The 19,861-nt window shown below is 51.9% G+C and overlaps 1 protein-coding gene across 1 annotated transcript in view; it reads right to left on the bottom strand.

Moving 5' to 3' along the window:
- Nucleotides 1-8,730, bottom strand: part of LOC144943691 (prickle-like protein 2) — a 50,583-nt gene extending 41,853 nt beyond the window's left edge. The window contains exon 1 of the mRNA XM_078871434.1: nt 7,992-8,730. The gene's annotated coding sequence lies outside the window, so the exon portion shown is untranslated. The remainder of the gene's footprint in view (nt 1-7,991) is intronic.
- Between the last annotated feature and the right edge of the window lie 11,131 nt (nt 8,731-19,861).

Below are 19,861 nucleotides of genomic sequence, written 5' to 3'. Positions count from 1 at the left end.
AGCGGAGAGAGAGAGCGAGCGCGCAGAAACCTCTCGCAACCACGTTCGTAGGGTTTTTCTGAACATTCGCACCCTGAAGAAGCTTCCTGCACAACGTGGAGTAACGCAAACGAAGCGTCGGAGCCGGACGTCACGCTGCGGGCAACCCCCCTCCCTCCCCCGAACGAGCGCGGCAAGGGTCGAACGGCACCACCGTGCATATAAAGCCCACGCGGTTGTGTGTAACACTACGGTGGCTTTCTTTTCCTACCCCCCTTAAAAAAATGTGGTTCCATTTTATTCTGCACACTCAGCAAACATGTGGCACCCCTTGACCCAGCCACCCAACCACCCCACCCACTCACCCAGCCACCCACCACCAAAGCCACCACACTCCCCCCCCCCAAGCACGTAGCAAAAAAAAGGCAGATAACTCGTGGTGGGGGGCGGGGGGGGTCACGTGGCGTTAACGCCAACCGCTCGTCGCGCGCCCGGGGGAAGCGGGGGGGGGGCTGCCCGGAACGAAAGGGGAGCGAGCTTCAGATCCGAAACGAGCCGTCATTTCAGCGGCTCAGCAGCTGCACTACATCACTCCCCTTGTCACCTGTTTATGAGCCAATTTAGCCACAATGGCCCGCGAGGACGAGGAAGAAGAAGCTGAGAGGGGTGGGGGGGTAAGAGCGCAATGGCGAGCGAACTACAAAGCATCGCTGCACCAAAACCCATGAGCCCACAGCATCTCAGGGGGGCGGAAGCGGTGGGGGGTCAAGAAAAAATGTGAGATCCCCCCCTCCCTCCTTCTCCACTCGGTACGGACAAGAACCCCAGCCTTCCTCGCTCGTCGTGAAAGTCCAACCCATCGTGAACGTCCACCCCGTTGCCCAATCGTCCACCACCACCACCTCCTCCCCACCGCTCACAACCCCTATGCCTTAACCCCCTGCCAGCCGCCACCCCCCCCCCCCCACCATCGTCACCTCGTTGCCACCCAGCACGATTGATCATCCAGCGGCGCACAAGCAGCGTGGCCACGCAGGCAAGGCCGTGAACGCATCAAAAGGAGACGGACGGCCGTGGCGAGAGGCTGGGGGGGGGGATTTGGGGTGGCTTAGCGGGGAGTGGGGGCTGTGCATTCGGCAGGGATGGGGGTTGGATGGATGAGGGATTGGGGGCGATGGGGTAGGAGGGTTGTTGGGCTGGAGAGAACACTGCCACTAGGAAGCCATCCCTGCTCCAAGCCAAACAGATCACGAACAATGGCTGAGCGGTCAGGGGGCTTGCCCCTAATAATGCGCGACCACCAATTCTCTCTGCCCCCCCCTCTGCCTCCCGCTGTGCGCATGCGTGAGTGTGCGTGCGTCTGTGCGTGTGTGTATGCGAGTGCATGTGTGTGCGAGCGCGCGTGTGTGAATGTGTGCATGATGTAACTATCCTACTATAGGTATCGTCTTGATAGGTGCTCGCTAACAGCACTTGCCCCAACAGTCTGTGTAGGCCATATGGTGATGATTGTCGTTGTAGATGCCGCTTTCACATGCCACCATTCGTCAATTAAGAATAGCCCAGTGTGCTATTGTGGTCACCAATCTCAAACCGTGGCGCGCAGTGACATCTCTCCTTCGAAGATTCACCGGCAGGATCTCGGGTTTTGACCAGGCTACTCCTGAAGCCATCCCCCACTGGCTCATCCACCAAACCTCGACATGAACGCAAGAAGAAGAAGACGATGTGTATGTGTATGTGCGGTATTAGGTGCTCGCTAACAGCACTTGCCCCAACGGTCTGTTACAAGCTCCGCGGGGGATCTTCGTCTTTGTGCGAGCGTGCGCATTTCTGGCCTGGCTGCGCAAGAAAGCCGATTATTAAACGTACAAATGAATTACTAAAAGGGTCGCAATTCCAGGGACGAAATGAGACCTTTATAATTGGACGGCAGCTTTTATTAAAAAAAAACGAGGTGGGAGTGGGAGGGGTGGTACAGATGGGGGAGAAGTCGAAAGTCAAGTCGGGTTTTTGTTTTTTCCACTGCTTTACCGTGCACACTTCTTGTTGTTAGCAGCCAGCGTTTCGTCCCCGGTGCATCGAGACAATGGTTTCCGTCGGAGGCACGAAGGGACAGGGAATCGGCTCCGGTGCATTCCCCCGAGCGAGAATGTAACTCAAAGCCATCGGCTGAACCCCCCCCCCCCCCCACATATCCAAGCCGCACTTTGGAAGCAAAGCGGCACTCGTGCCCACGTGGCTCGGCCTGCAGCGATTCCCAAACAAGCGTCGCGCGACAAAAAACCCGCCGCATGTACACAAACGCCGCCCATTAATTTTGTTCCAGATTAAAATTTTCTAAACAAATACACAATTTATGTTACGGCAAGCAGTTGCGTAAACACACGCAAAGCCCTCGCCGGTTTTGTCGCGTTTTAAGCAAGATTGTTTGTTGTGCATTACATGTAAAACAATGTGTTTGACGCAACGTGTAATGCACAACAAGAAAGGCCCAGCATGCAATGCAAAAAAGGGCACCCTTATTCTGACAGCCTAAGCATGCTCTTGCATTACACGCTTTAGGGTGTAAGTGTTGTTGCAGTGTTCTGATAAAAGGGTGTGTGTGTGTATGCGAGCTTGTTATGTTAAGCACACAGAACCAATTTAGCTCTGTCTGAAAGGGTGGGGGTGGGGGGTCAAGGGTTCAACCGAAATCAATGGGAATACGGAGCCATTAAAAATCCAGCCCCAGGAGGATCGGTCGTTATTTATCAAGGACGCGCGCACGGTGACAAAGACAAAGATCCCCCGTATAGCCTTCACAGGCCGTTGGGGGGCAAGTGCTGTTAGCGAGCACCTATGGAGGCCAACACGGCAACACGAGTGGGTGGGTGGTCAACACCACGCACGACCGCCTTTGTCTCCCTTGGTGGCGATGTTTACACACCGGCACGAGGCACTCGTTTGAGGCCGAGTCGACCTTGGGGGAGGAGCGGGACCGGTTCATAAAATCATCACCGAAGTTGGCCGTGAGCTGGAATCGAACTCGGGTCGCCGAGTTCGTAGTTGAGCGCGCTAACCGCTGGACTACCGCTCCCCCCAAACACACAAACATATATAAGATACACACACATGCAAATGAAAACACACGCGCATACACACGTAGAGCAACGTAGCCAGAATGGCCAAACACATCACAGCAAGCAGAGCTGGAGCGTGTCACTACGATGCAACCAACCCCCCCCCCCCCCAGAGCAAAAAACTCGGAGAGAGAAACAAATTCACGAACCGCGCGTTGGCAGCAGTGTCAAATCTCACCACAGTTGTCGCAAACACCGCCTGTCAACTAAAAACATGTATTAGTGGGCCGACGTTTGTGGGCAGCGACTCCTGTTTCATGCCTGCATTGCACTGGCAAAAGCGGTCCGTTCCTTTATTTTGTCTCTGCAAAAATTATATATAAACGGGTTCGTTGCCTGAAACGTCAGCCTGTTCCAATTTGTTGTTCTTCTGTTGTAACGCAGGCGTTAGCCACGAAAGCGGTGAGGTTTTTGTTGTCGTTGAGAATAACACGGGACATGCGTGTCAGACCCGGTGGTTAAACTGTAATTACAATTACAGCAATCATTTGTTAGATATGGGCAGCTAAGCAGGCTTGAGCCTGGATAGTGCTTGGATGGGCAACCACAACGCACAAACAGGGCAGCCACAGAGCTGTGGGGCTACTCAGCGTGAGCAGCAGAGGGCAGTGCAGCCAACTCCATTGATTGTACTCTACTCCCGACGCCCCCCCTGGTCTACTATGATCCCCGCCTGTACCAACCAGTATCGGGACCGTCGGTGTGGAGGAGGCCCTTATCCTCATCAAGCAGTGGATTGACAAACGGAATGCACGTGTGAATGTTGGCCTACAAACAAACAATTACACCGTTAGGTTAACTATGAATTACACGCTTAAATGTGTTAGTTACCCAAGGTATGATGTTTTTTTTGTACGCGTTCATATGGGCAGCCATCAATGAAATACCTCCCTCTGAAGTGCTAGCAATGAACACGAAGCCACAATCTAAAGTCACAACACAAACGACCCTTCGTGCTGTCACCGAATCCCGACAGCTAGCCAATGACCCAACAACTGCATTCCATACGGCCCGTGGGGCCTAAGCCACATCGAAACGGCCCGCATGCAACATTTGTCCATCCACTGCAAAGCATCGTAAAAGCTGCACTAATCGGGGCCTAGAGGTGAATATTTTCCAACCTGGCCTAAATAAATAATTCGAGCACCGGTCGCTTCTGTCACTGCGAGAAAAGCGACCGGGTTTGTGTGTTGTGGCCCTCCATTTGGAGGTATCTCAAAGTCCTATTTGCCCCCCACCACCACCACAACTCCCCCAAGTACTGGCCAAAACCAAAAAGCAACATCGCCACCCACTGGCAGACGATACCCGTCTGTGAAACATCGCACCTTCGCGATAGCCTTGCGCGCATTAAACTACGTGGCGAATATTCAAATGTGACGACACTGGAGTAATTACCAAGAAAAAAGGGGGCTTTGCGAACCACCCCTCCTGGCTGCCCGAAGCTTAACGCCAAACTGCCTCTCCGCTTTCCCTCTGGGTGCCGTGTGGAGGGGGCGGAGGCTGCTGCTGGTGGTGGTGGTGGGGGGGGGCACGGGAGGTGTGAACGGATGTATCGTTTTGCTTCGCCAGGAGGACAATAAATAGCCAAAGACGAAGCCACCTGCTTCGGGGCCTCGACCTGCCGGGCCCACTTGGAGCAGCTGAATTGGGGGGGGGGGGGGGTTTAAGGCACGGGCGTTGGGGGGGGCGTAGGTGTGACGTTAAAAAAACCCAAAACAGCCGCGGGCAGCCCCGGCGGTCGATGCAGTCAGGCCGGGTTCAGGAGCATGCGACCGCGTCAATTTCAAAATAAAGTAGCGGTTAAGGAGCCCGGTGAAAATTAGCCACGACTGAACGATGCAACGACAAGGAGATGATGAGGTTGACGAACGGTGTGGCAGGACAGAAGAGGAAGTAGAGAGGCGGGAGACCGAGGGTGGTGGAACGAGACGTGACGAGGATAGTGTGGACGTGGCTGACTCGAGAAGGAGTTGCACGATAGAATCACACGGGGAAAGAAAATAGAATCCCCCATGCAACAGTGGGACGTGTGGCTTAGAAGATGACCTCTTGACTAAAATGTCACGATGCAACTACGATTATCCCGTCTTAAAGGGTGAGCGCTCACACGCGCACACATCATCTGCCACGATCTATCCATTGTTGATGCCTTCCCCAAAACATCATCTCTCATGGTCCCGCGATGCAACGTCTCCTGCACGTGAGCTGACCGGTGATGAAGACTCATGGCAGAGTTACAACCAAAGGACGCAACAATGCACGCATGTATATAAAAGACAAGAACCACCCCCCTCCCGCCCAGTGCTGCTAATCGATATAATCTACAGCACTATATTCAATACACATATGCAATATAAAACAATGGCACACACACACACCACTCCCGAGACGAAAACTAGACGAACATTAAAAAGCAGGCCTCTCCTGAAAACGGACCCTGAGACTTGGCAGTTCGCATAAATGACATCATTATTTGGTTATACAAAGAGAGAAAAAAAACCCCAGAATGAATCCCAATGGGCTGTGGTGTCACCTGATTAAGGGACACTCAGACCGTGAAACGGGATCTGGGGCTGACCCACACAAAGCGGGGTTTGCGCACCGTCAATAAACCCAATACGTCGACAAATTACACCACCGACGTCGACATCAAAAGCCCTTCTGCTGGCAAACACATCGTCTCTCTGATACGCATATTACATCGCCGTGTCCTCGTGTGTGTAGTGGTTAGGTGCCCGCTGACAGCACTTGCCCCGACAATACGTGAAGGCTATACGGGGGATCTTTGTCTTTGTAGTTGTTAACGCGCTGCGCTACGATACCCGGAGAACCGATTCGATTCCCGCTCACGGCCAACGCCGGTGACGATTATTTGAACCGGTCCTGGGCCTCCCCAAGGTCGACTCGGCCTCAAATTCGTACCTGGTGCGGTGTGTAAACATCGCCACTGGGGAGACAAAGGCGGCCGGACGTGGTGCTGGCCAACCACCCCCCATCGTGTGCCACAGTGCCGGCCTTCATAGGTGCTCGCTAACAGCACTTGCCCCAACAGTCAGTTAAAGGCTTACATAACTACAGCTGGCGAGCGGCAACGTCGTGCTAGGCGCGTTGCGTTGTGAATTAAGCGGCGAGGCCCGAACGATCAATTCCCAGCCATGGCTCGACATAGGTGGCGATTATTCCCAATAAATTCTGGGACCTCCCCCTCGAGGTCCACTCAGCCTTAAATGTGCACCTGGCGCGGTGTGTAAACAACATCGGCGCTGGGTGGTGAGACAAAGGCGGCCGGGCATGGTTTTGCTGGTCCACACGTGCACCTCGTGCACTGTGACCGGCCTGAATTGGTGTTGCTACTCGCCGGCGTGGGAGGCCTTCGTCCAGCAGTGGATTGAACATGGCTATACGGTAACGACGTCCAGCGGTGTCTTACGCGGATGACAAAACACTCCTCGGACGTGATTGCGCATTTGAGCAAAAACGCCCATGGTCAGCAGTGCTCAGATCCGCTGCTGGATGAAGGCCACCATCATCCCTCACGACCTCGCTGTGCATTAAACCCAACCCTGAGAATCTACAGATTGAATCATGTTACGCGTAGATTCAAAATAATATACAACACCTAAAACTACTCTTGTAAGTGCTTTAGTAGTTTTTTTTTTGGTCTGCAATACATATACAATGAGAGGTGTCCGTCGCTAGGGTTTGAACTTTCAAAGAGTTACAATTTCAAAGTGCGGTTACATTTATAATTTAAACAAAAGTCTGCCCCCGCCTCATCACGGCCACTCAGTGGCAGTACACATCACACGATCAATTTACATGCAAATTGAGCTCAGGCGAGACGGCTACTTTGTACCAGGTTCAGAAGCAAGGTAGAAATACCAAATAACACCCACCCCGCCGCCCCTCCAAAACACAGAAGCCCAAATAAATAACACAATTTTTATTAATTTGCCCACTCTAGAATTTTTTAGATGTGCGTGTTTGTGCGAGAGAAAATATTGGAGTGTGTGAGACGGGGTTGTCTGTGCGTGTGTGGGGAGCGGTGGTGTAGTGGTTAGCGCGCCGCGCTACGAACCTGGCGACCCAAGGTTCGATTCCCACTCACGGCCAACACCAGTGGAAATTATTTGAACCGGTCCTGGACCTCCCCTAGATCGAATCAGCCTCAAACGAGTACCTGGTGCGGTATCTAAAAAGATCACCACCGGGGGAGACAAAGGCGGCCGGGCGTGGTGCTGGCCACCCACCCCCTCGTGTGCCGTGCCGGCCTTCATAGGTGCTCGCTTACAGCACTCGCCCCAACAGTCTGTTAAAGGCTATACGGGGGATCTTTGTCTTTGTGCGAGGTCGTATGTGTGTAAGTTTATTGAGAAACTGCGTGTGATATAGCAGAAAGAAGCTGCATTGAACTCTGCTCATGGCTGCGTGCGTGTTTGTGCGTTCGATACTGAGTGTGTGTGCGTTCGATACTGAGTGTGTGCGCGATAAAACTGTGTGCGTGCGAGTCGGGAGTTCCTGTGTGCATGGGCGGGGGGCTAAAACTTGTGGCGCATGCCTCTGTGTGTGACTGTTCACGTGCAAGAGACAGACTGTGTGAGCGAGCAAGGCAGACTCTGTGTGTGAGAGCCAGACCGAGTGAGACTGTGAGCCAGACTGTGTGTGTGTGCTTGTGCGAGCATGAAAGCGAAACTGTGTGAGCCGGACCGAGTGTGTGTGTGAGCGCCTGCCCGAGTGTGTGAACACAGGCGCGAGACCGTGTGTGCATGCACAAGCACACAAGATAGCAATTAAAATACCACTCGCAACAACCGAAATATAAATCCCCTAAAAAAAAAACACCCCTTACGCTGCTGCACTGCGCGAGCCGACCAAGTGACTCCTCACCTGAGAAACGGAGTTTGAAGGAGAAGAACCACGAACTCTCTCCTCTCAATGTCCCTCCCTTCTCCTCCTCGGTGGTCACCGCGAGGAGCGGACGCAGCGCATCGGAGGGCGAGTCACGTAAGTCTCCGGGCCGATGCCTCGCTCGCAACGCCGATGCGCCGCTGCTGCTGCGGCTGCTTGCTTCTTCTGCGGCTGCTGCTTCTTCTGCTGCTGCTGCTCCACGCAGACGATGAGGAAGGAGGAGGAGCAGACGTTGGGGGGTGGTGGGGGGGGGAGGAAGATCTCTCCCCTCTCTCACTCAGAAACTATCTCGCTGAACCCCCCCCCATCCACCGCCGAACCCCACAAAGCTCCCTCCTCGTTGTAACTGCTGCTGCGGTGGCGGCGATGCTTGGCGGACTTCTCTCGCAGTTTAAAGCGATCGCGACATTCCACGGGATGAGGAGGGGAGGGGTGGTGGGGTGGGGGGCCCTCGCTCCCTGATCCTGCGCCGACAGTTCCAGGACGCACACAGAGCGAGGTGGTGGTGGTGGCGAGGGTGGCCCCTTGACCGTACACACACACACGTCGTGTGAGCTTCTGTGTCACGCTGGGGGGGGGGGAGTCACACGTCAGACGGGACGCAGCGAGCGCCTCTCTCTCTCTCCACGTCGTCAGCCGCGGCACCGTGCAGCACCGCACGACGCCTCGCTCCTGCCCCCTCCTCTGCGTCTTCCCTTATCCCGTCTGCGGCGAGCGCGCTCAGCTTTGGCCAGCGGGAGCATCTCCGCGAGCGCTCTTATAGCGGGGGGGGGGGTGTTTAAATAACCCCGATGGGGCCTGTGACTCGAGCCGCTGGCTTCCCATTGGCCCTCGACGCGGCCAAATGCTCCGCCTGTAGCGTTGGTGAAGAAAAAAGCCTCCCTCCCCCACCTCTCTCGTTCACCCTCCCTACCCACCGCCGGCTTTCCCTCCCCTCCCTCCTCCTCCTGCTCCTCCTTCCCTCTCCGTCGCCTCCCTCTGGGTGCCCTCCACACACCAGCTGGCAACTCAGCTGTGCCTGCTGCTGTTCTTGTGGATTGGCCTGAATGGCATGGATTCGGTCGAGTAGGACACGCCCAGAACGCATATGCATAACACTGCTCCCATCATCTCTCTCGTCTCGCTGGCCCTTCCTCTCTCTGTGTGTGTGTGCCCTCCTCCACTCTCCACCATCAACAATACCTCCCCCACCACCACCTCCTCCTCCTCCCTGCCCTGAACCCTATTCAAAGCCACGTACTGGCCAGTCTGTCAGTGTCTAGACTCTGATTTGCAAAAACACAATGACCACGGTGCCAAATATGTATAGGTTGCGTATTGCACAGTGCCCACATTTTTCTAAATTGTGGTTTGAGACAATGGGCTCCACTCTCCGCGCGTGTTCCCTCTTTCTCTCCTGCCAAGTAGAAATAAACATCGCACACAAAACGGGCAATCCTGGGGGTTTTCACCCAAGCACTGAGACCACCACTATCTAAAATCCACGCCTCCTCCTCGTCTTGGGTGACGGAATACACGCGATTGTTAGATGTTCTACTTTTTTAAAAAGCACATGTTGTCATAGAAACAGAAATCTTAAAGAAAAAAATTAGGAATATTTAGAGTATGTTTTGCACAAATTGCTGCTGAAATATTAGAAAAATACATCCCTCCCACCAATAACTAACCCTAAATGCACCCGGAAATAGTTGGATTACGGACACTAAGTTGACTTTAAGCCTGGTTAGGATTTGCATAATACCTGGTGTTGAGGCTGCAAAGGTAGCCAGAGATGCCAGTATAACAATGGATTAATGAATCCATCTTTGTGGAACTCTGCGCGTTACCACCTCATACCGCAGCAGTTTCCTCCGGGCTCTCCGGCTTCCACCCACACGAAGCCAAGCTCTCATTCACAGAATTGGGCCAAATATCCCATTGCGAGACACTCCTTAAAACGAGTCTTGAGACTATGTGAGGCTTTCCTGGGTTAAACCATCATCAATCCACTACGAGATGAAAGTTAAAATAAATGGCACATTTTTTTTCAAATCTATTATTTTCATTCCTATTAGATGTTTAGTTATAATATGAATTGCACAGGTTAATACTAAAAACGCGGCACAGCTTTTGATGTGGAGCTCTGGCAGATGGGACAAAAAAAAGAAACGAAGTGAGATGCGTGCCAGTGCATGTGGATGGAAATTAATTAAAAGTCTCGCCCGAGTTGCACAGAAAAAAATAATTGGCACCAAGGTTTGAAGTCTGTGATGGTGAATTTTTTATTTTTTATTTGCGTCTCTCAAACTGGCCTCGGTGTCATATCAATTGTGAAGCCATTATATTCTTGGTTCTTTCGGTAAAGTCACGTAGAAGGGAAATAATACAATAATATTAATATAAAACAATAAAAATGCTCACGACGTTTCGACTGCAACACAAGCAATCATCATCAGGTGTGAAATCCACAGCAAGAAAATAATAAAATAACATAAATATAAAACAATACAAATTATCACGACGTTTCGACTGCAACACAAGCAATCATCATCAGGTGTGAAATCCACAGCAAGAATTTTTTTTAATTGCTTTATATTTATTTTATTATTTCCCTTCTACGTGACTTTACCGAAAGAACCAAGAATACGAATCCCTGCAGTCACGAAAGCTTTAAATCAAAATTTGTGAAGCCATTGTCAACATTATCGTCACGTGTCATCGTCATAATCTTCAGCCATGATCTACCCACTGCTGGATAAATGGCTCTGCGTGCTCGCTGTGCAACACTCTCCATCAATCTGTCCCATCTAGCTCACCGCACACGAGCCGAGATTCATCGCCCAGTCTATCGCGACCCTCCACCGACAACCGATAGACCATTTAGATAGCAGAACAATTTCGATAGACAACGAAAAAAAAACATCTCAACACGTTCATTCACAACACGGGCCTGAAACGATAAGCAATATATACGATAGGCAACGTTTCAGGCAAAGGGCCTTTTCCTCGTCGCAGAGAGACCAGGCATTTGTCCTCCAGCCCAATAATTATTGACGAATGCAGAGCTTGTGTTACTTATGCCTCTTGTGCACCACTGGCCGTTCAGTATCACGAAAATACGACCTGGGACACACAAGATGAAGTGTATTTAACTCCATGCCCTTACCAGACTAAATATTTAGTGAACACAAAAAAACCACCCCCGTAAATGTTTGTTTAAAACGGCAAGCATCCTTGCCTAACTCAGTACACCAAACAGAAACGGAAACGTATTTTCATCTATCTCAGGATGAGTCGTTAAATGGATTTGTTTGTTTATTTTAAGCCCGTAAAACGAAGGTAAAACAGAATACTCTTTCGAATACATACGTTTTACGAGTTAAATTTAGTCATAAAAGCCGTGACACAGCTGGCACGCGTTGTGAAATCTCAAGGGCTCGCGTTATCAGCTCTAACCAACCTCGACAAAAGCTGCCAAATTATTATAAATACGGCATCAAAGAGTCTGCGGGATGGAAGCTGCAGTGGTTGTGCAATGGTTATCGAAACTGGACTCGCAATCCAGAGGTCACCGGTTCAACCGATTTGATCTCCTGCTGCCACACTCGAAGACATCGGCAAGATGAGTGGATTGGCAGGTGGCGTGTGGTGAGCTAAAGTGTGGTGGGTACTCCGACATCGTCCAAGATGTCCGGCCAGCGTGAAAGAGTAGGCCAAAGCACCTTCTAGAGGAGGCCTTTCCACCAGCAGTGACGTTGGCAAGTGATTGCAGGGCGGCATCTTTACCTATTAAGACACTTTTACCAAACAGTACCATCTCCAGGGGCAGAAACTCCTCATTGCCATGGCAGGGCCCAGTCTCCACACGGGTTAACCGCTGTTTACTGCCAATAAAGCGGTACTGATTTTATTGACCGCGGGAGAGATGATGGGTTGAGTTTGACCCCTGACCGGGATTTGAACTCGTGACGCCAAACAAAGAGTATGTCACACCATCATCATCATCACCATCACCAAGCATTATATATCCACTGTTGGATAAAGGACTCCCCCGAAGCCCTCACCATTTCTCATGGTCTCTTGATGCCATGATGGAGCGTACAGCGACTCGATGCCCGATTCACAAAAAACGAATGAGGAGGCGTCGTCACCATCGTCACAGCGACGATTCACCACACAGTCATCTGGCTCATCAACCACCTGAATGTAAGATCACTACAGCTGTTACTCTACAGCAGCGGTTCTTAACCATCACCGCAGCCTTGTACCCCCTTTGGTTCTCAATAGTAAAACAAGTGTGTAATGTTAATAAATACGGAGGGTTTTATGAAACAAAGTAGTTGGACTCACGTTCTCGCGCTTAATTTGCGTTTCGATTATTTACATTCTAAAAAAAAAAGAATCTGCCTGTGTTTCGCACCAAAATGACCTAACATCAACATCAGCCACACAAAGAAGATGCAACAATTTCATTCCATCGAGCTCCTGAACACCAATCCGATCCGATTTCATCGCTTCATCTCCGCGGAGGACGCCCTGTTGATGGGGCGGGGGAGGGGGCGGCGGGGGGGGCGCGTTCCCTTTTCCTTCCTTTGGGACTTGCCCGAGAGGATATCCGCTGTCCGAGGTGAGATGAAGCGAGGTGAGCGACCTCTCCTAAAACATTACAACCGTCTGGTCACACAGCTACCGCTCGCTGGCCACATTTTTACACTCAAACCGCCTTCGTCCATGTCGTATATTGATGGCAGTGGTGGAGGGGGGGGGGGAGAGAAGGAGCCGTGCATTTCTGCCAAGGCGGCTCAAAAAGGAGAACAAAAAATGAGTTAATCATTGGCGCCCCTTTGTAACCAAAGAGTACTTTGAGTTCTGAGATCAGCGCTTCGGCCACTGTGTTGTCTAAAAATACAGGGCCTCAGTCAGAGGCAGAGACACGCTTTGCAAATCAAGGGGGGTATCCTTACTCGCGAATGGTTCCGGCGGTTAATGGTTTATTGTTTAGCTTGAAGACAGAATCTGTGAAGTTATTTCCCCCCCTCCCGCCTCACCCACTTGATCACCCACACTTTATTCCGTGGCACGTGACCCACCGGTCAACTAACTCTGGCGTACCAATTATATAACTGCTGGGTGGACAAAGGCGGAGTGGTGGAATGGGGGGGGGGGGCGATATCAGAAAAGTTGCTCCACTATTCCAGCGTCTGCCCCCTGGGAGATCAACTCGTTCGCGGTGACTTCTGGATTGCAAGTCCAGTGCGTCGCTCACCGTCACCCCAAGGCAGTGTGGGAGTGCTACTCTGCTGTCACGACGTTCAATCCACGCGACTGAGCTTAGCTGCTCGTACGCTTGCCGTGTATTTAAAGCTCCTGTCGTTGGAATAAACCACAATTTGTCATCTTTTTGAAGGTAAAAAAAAGAAAACAAAAGCACCGACTCGAAAACAGCATGACGAACATTGTCCTAGGTATGCACACTGTGTTTTGAGTTTTCCAGTTGTGCCCATCCGAGGATATATCTTCACATCTGAGGCCAGCTATGCAAGTCTTCTAAATTGCGTCCTCATGAAAATGCAGGCGTACGTATGCCTGGAAGTAAACCGAGACAGACAGAGAAACAAAGACGTGGATAAGAGAAGAGACGCCGTTCAGAGACACCGTGTTCATTGTGAAGAAAAGTAAGTGGGCTTGTATGCATGTGCGCGGAACTTCTTTCGCACCGTACGTAGCCAAGCGTGCTAATCGTAGTTGCGGGGAAGGACAACAAAGTAAACACAAGCAGCAGGCTTGGGCAGGACGCGTCCGCTATACAGGACGATGGTGGCCTGCGCTGGACACTAACGACGGAATAATACATTTATTTAAAATTCAATTTAGCAGGTAAAGCTCACTGAGCTATATAGCTCTTTTCAGAAGCGACCTGGCCACAGATGATAGCTCAACAAAGTGGCTTATCGGGTGGAATTGTAAGCAGCCAAATACTCTAAACGTGCGATGTTGATTCTAAAATGTGGAGGGAAAAACCGGAGGGCCCGGAGAAAAATCCAAGCGACCGCGGGGAGAGAGAGATCGTGTCAGACTCCAAATATGCAGCAGCAGCAGCAGGCGTCAGGGTTGGGATTGAACCCACCGACCTCCTGCAATTCAGGCGAGATTGTTAACATCTCCTAGCCACCGTGGCGCGCCAATAATAAGAGCCAACAAAGAGAAACGCGCCTGACAGAACGTCCACAGCGGAGGCTGAGCGACGGCTGTGGACAGATCACGGCTGCGGATGATGATACGAAGCTGCCTATTGCTCTGCAATTGATAGGACTGCGTGAGTCACGTTCGGTCGCGTTCACTTGCGATTGGCTGCGTCCCCCCATCGTGAACGACGCTAAGCGCGTTCTGCACAAATCTAGTTTTGTGTCTGTTGAGAGAGCGAGCGAGAGAGCGAGAGAGAGAAAAAAGTTGTTTACATTTTTTTTCACGGTACATTGCACGTGTTGCACTTTGTCTCTCTCTAGGTTCACGTTTATCACCTTATCGCTTGTAGCTGCCGTTTCGCAAAAGCCGCGCGTGCGCGCCGCACACACGCGAGTGCGTAACATCCCGCGCGGTTTAAAAGCGAATCGTCGAGGCCGCCCGTTAATTCGCCGATTTACCCGCGCAGCTCACGTAGCCGAGATTCGTTGGCGGAAAGCGGCCCCAGCGCTCCGGGTCGCTCGCGCGCGCGCGTGCGTGCGAGTACAACCACAAAGATCTCCCCCGTAAAGCCTCAACAGACTGTTGGGGCAAGTGCCGTTAGCGAGCAGCACCTATGAAGGCCAGCACAGCACAACAAGGGGGTGGGTGGGCAGCACCACCACGCCGGGCTGCCTTTGTCTCTCCGGTGGCGATGTTTACACACCGTATCAGGTACTTTCATTTGAGGCTGAGTTGACCTTGGGGAGGAGGCCCAGGACCGGTTCGGATAATCGCCACCGGTGTTGGCCGTGAGCGGGAACTGAACTGATCCCCGAGGTTCATTGTGCAGCGCGCTCACCCGCTACGCTATCGCTCCCCATACGCGCGCGAGTGCGGACACACACGCGCACATACGCGCACACACACACACGCACGCACACACACACACACACCCGCGTGGTCCGTGACCTTGTTTTACATTCTGTGCGCGCAGACTGCCAAAATATGAGATGGGACGATAGTTTGGCAATGGTGCATCGCGGTGCGGGGCCGCGCCACCCAGCGAGACCGACTTTGATAGAAGCTTTCGCCCGACCGGTTGGACCGAGGGCGAAACGGTTTATCAGCCTCCCAGCTAGGGCGGCACCGGGTGAGTTGCTTGTGCGATCGCCCCCCACTCGCCCCCCCACTCGCCGCCTTCTTCGCTTTTACGCACGAGCTCATCATGCGCCGCTATCGAGCGTGCGCCTGCCCCGGCAACGCTTCTCCGTGACAATGCAGAGGGAGGTTGTCTAAAATGTTGCTGATTTTCTTTCACGTTGAGTCGAACGTGGTCCCATCGTCGAGATGGGAGTCAAATTCGCGGAGATTTCTTGCTCAAACGATTGGAAGCAGTCTTGATTTGAAGCTTTCGTGACTGCAGGAATCCATGCTGTTTGGTTCTTTCGGTAAAGTCACGTAGGTAGAAGTAAAATAAATCACGACGTTTCGGGCGCAACACAAGCGTCCGTCATCAGGTGGGAAAGCGTGGTCTGCGCAGACCAAGCATGCGCCCGAAACGTCGTGATTTATTTTATTTTATACCTACGTGACTTTACCGAAACAACCAAAGAGATTGGAAGCAAGTTGCATCCGGCATCATTGGGCGAAACGTCGCAGTGCTCAAATAGTAAAAGTCGTGGATTTTACTCTCCAGCACGCAACCGGTGGGCTGAAGTAGCAACTGAATTGGCACGTTTTGTTTACGCGACAAGCCTTACTAATTTGGCTGTGTCGCGGTGGTGGCTGGTTAAACGACACATTCATACTTACGCGATCTAACCACTAACAAAAAAACGGCGTCACGGATAATATTATGTCGCGAGAGAGCCGACGTGTCAAGCTAACAACAAATTAAAAAGGGAACTGGGAACAAAAAAAAGGAAATTAACCGGAGACCCCCGCAAACGTTTTCAAAAAGCTACCCCATCAGTGTTTTTGATCTTTTAAAAAAAAACATAATAACGAGCCTGTGTCCAGTGGAGGCTGGCTGGAGTTAATATGCAACACGAGTGGCATGCTGAGCAAATTGAGGCTTCGTGGGGGTCCCCTTGTTATTTGCAGAGGCTGTGTACTAAGCCGGGACCATGCTGCACCCACGCACGCCCCACAAAGACAAAGATCCCCCGTGTAGCCTTCACAGACTGCTGGGGCAAGTGCTGTTAGCGAGTGGCGCCTACGAAGGCCGGCGCTGTGGAACACGAGCAGGGCGGGTGGCCAGCGCCACGCCCGACCGCCTTTGTCTCTCCCAGTGGTGATGTTTGCTACATACCGCACAAGGTACTCATTTGAGGCTGAGTCGACCTCGGGGAGGCCCAGGACCGGTTCAAATAATCGCCACTGCTATTGGGCGTGAGCGGGAATCGAACTCTGGTTCGCCGGGTTTGCGGAGCAGCGCGCGCTAAGCAGGACCATGCTGCACTCACACACACACGCACCCACACGCACGCACACACACACACGCACACACATACGCACACACACACGCCACACACACACACACGCACCCACACACGCACCCACACACGCACCCACACACGCACCCATGCACGCACACACGCACGCACACACACACGCACATACCCGCACACACACACACACACGCACACACCCGCACACACGCACCCACACACGTGCAACGCGGAATTGTGCCCCATAAATTCTTCGCTTTTAAATTGCACATGCCTCACCAGTAAGGATTCCCACACTTAGGCGTAGGCATGTGTGGGGGTGTTTTTTTATGTCAGTATTTAAACTACCAGGTGTGCCATCACCTGTGGTGGTGGCGGAGGTGGTGGCTGTACGGACGGGTAGATGGAATGACAGAGAGACAGATGCAAGTATAACATTGACAGATAAATGCACGTCCAGACACATGTGCAGACAAAGAAACGAATAGCCATTAACATGTACAAATACACCCATGTACTGATAGGACGACATACAGACAAATGTACAGGTGATTGGACAAACTTGCACACGGACAGATGGACACATGAGTGGACAGACACATATGCAGACAGACAGATGACTATACAAAAAGCAGATGAACACAAATATGTTTTGGTCAAAGAGATGGACATACAGAAAAATGGACAGACCAATGGACGGATGCGTGTCTGTCTGTCTGGTGCGCAGACGCGTGGACAGACGGACGGACGGACGGAGGGAATAACGGACGGACAGGTGGATGGACAAACGGATCGACAGCCACTCGACCTGCACACCTGTGCGCACGGTGTAACGCGATATTCCCAAACCGCCGTCACAACGACCACGCTTTAACGCATCGCTCCAACGGGACGGGGAGCAGCCCCTGCCACCCCCACCCTGCTCCCCCCCCCCATCGCGCCCCCCCCCCCTTCCCCCTCTTTCCCAAAGTAAAACCTCCTTGTTTGTGGATTGCACATGTCAGAGGTATTTCAAATATGCCACACACACACACACCTCTTACCTATGGGAGAGAGGACACGCGCACGCACGCACGCTCGATCACTCGCTCGCCCGGTATGCCGCGTGCACGCGCGCACGCGGCAGGCCAGGCACTTGTGATCGCAAAGCCATGCAAGGACAAAAGACAAAGATCCCCCGTATATCCTTAACAGACTGTTGGGGCAAGTGCTGTTAGCGAGCACCTATGAACGCTGGTACGGCCACTCGAGGGGCTGGGTGGGCCGGCACCACGCCCGGCCGCCTTTGTCTCCTTCGTGACCAGCTACTCGTTTTGAGGCTGAGTCGACCTAGGGGATGGCCCAAGGACCGTTTCAGATAATCGTCACTGGTGTTGGTGGCCGTGAGCTGGAATGGAACTCGGGTCGTAGCGCAGCGCGATAACCGTTGCACCACCGCTCCCCACACCCAGTTCCACACAATCCTTCCACACACACACAGACACACGAACGCACAGACCACAGCAAATGCGTGCAAGTATCCAAGTAAAATTTAGTTTCAATCGGGTGAGAACTCAAGAGACCATGATAGTCTCAATGTGTATACGTCAGTGCCGCCGTCCACAGCAGGAACCTTTCTTTGTCGTCTTCGTTTGTATGTACACCAGCCATATGCACGATATAAATGAGCTATGTACATCATAACAATTAGCCTCATTTCCCAGGGCCAAGAAAGTGTTCAGAGTAGGAACTTGAGGCCAGGATAGCCTCGCATGCGAGGAGTGACCCGGGTCACCAACGATGACAAAATAAATTACATTCGCAAAAAACTACAGCCGGCGGAAATCGCAGCAAAGAAAGCCGCATTACGGAAGAGATCGAGAGAACTTTCACGGACTTAAATAGACACGAAGTTAAATTAATTTACCGGAACAAAAGTTGGCTTGGAGGGCAAACTACTGATATAACCGTTCGTAGCAAAATTAAGTTACGGAAACATTTGAATGTATTCGTGGTGTTTATTGCATTCGTACGTAAATGTACACAGATATATATCTAAACAAACACATGCACGCATGCAGACATGTATGTACCGAGATGTCAAATGCTTTGACATACACACGCATGCACTCATACACACACAGACCACAACTGCCATCTCAATCACACACACACACACACAGGCGCGCACGCACACACGCGCACACACACACGTGTACACACACACTCACGCACTCACGCACGCTTGCACACAAACACAACCTGCCCTTATCACTGCCCTAGAGGCTTTAGTGGTCACAGGAAATGGGAATAAACTGGATGTGCCTTGGCACACACACTCATTGTTACTTATCAGCAGCCGGGGTTAGAAATCCAATGAAGTTCCCAGCAACGGGAGGAATAACGTTTAATTGCTTAAATAACGTTTTGCCGTCCTTTGTTTGATTTATCTACGAGAAAAAAACCCACCTGGAAATCACCCCTTGAAGTGGGACATCTCGCGTGCAAGGGTGCCCGGCTGATCGGCCTTCCAACTGACCCCCAAAGACCTTTGTAGTCGCCCGAACTCCCATCAGCGATGAATTCAAGAAAACTGATTATAAATTAGAAATCCCATGGAGCTCTCAGTTCCAGCGAACAAACTGCCATTATGTCGTTGCCTCTCTTTTCCCCCCACCCATCGCAACTGTCCTATTGTGTCTCGAAACGCCGTTCCAAGTGACCTTTTTGCAGTAGCTTAATTCCTACCGCTAAAATAATTAAATCCAAGAAACGTGATTATAATTGACCACGCTGCCCAATCAGTGCTGCATTTCCGTTGTAATCGATAGAGGTGCTTATCACGCATCTCCTGCCCACAGAGGCGAGCCTCATCTCAGGCATCGACCCACACAGTCGCCCAAAAAAAGCCCCATTTGCAACGTTCCTCGCCACGCCGCGCTGGCTAGGAGATGCTAACCACCTCGCCTGGTATACATGAGGTCGTGGGTTCGATCCCGATGATAATTTGTTGAAATTAATTCACCAGGATTTCTGGGATATACACATTATATACATATTTCTATTATTCTCAAATGTTCTGCCTTCGGGCAGGTCCATGGCTCAAGCTCTCTCCATCCCATGTGGTCCCTCTTTGCACCTCACAACAACGAACTCCACACTCGGATTATTGAGCCATGGGACAGGAAGGAGAGTGCAGGTGGATTCTCCTGCCCTTCCTTCTCCTGCCCTTCCCTTTCCTGGCATTCACTCTCCTGCCCTTCCCTCTCCTGCCCT

The sequence above is a fragment of the Lampetra fluviatilis genome, chromosome 32 (genome assembly GCF_964198595.1).
Source record: "Lampetra fluviatilis chromosome 32, kcLamFluv1.1, whole genome shotgun sequence".
NCBI classification, from domain to species: Eukaryota; Metazoa; Chordata; class Hyperoartia; order Petromyzontiformes; family Petromyzontidae; genus Lampetra; species Lampetra fluviatilis.
Note: the sequence above shows the minus strand (reverse complement) of the source record. Positions and strands in the feature narration are given on the sequence as shown.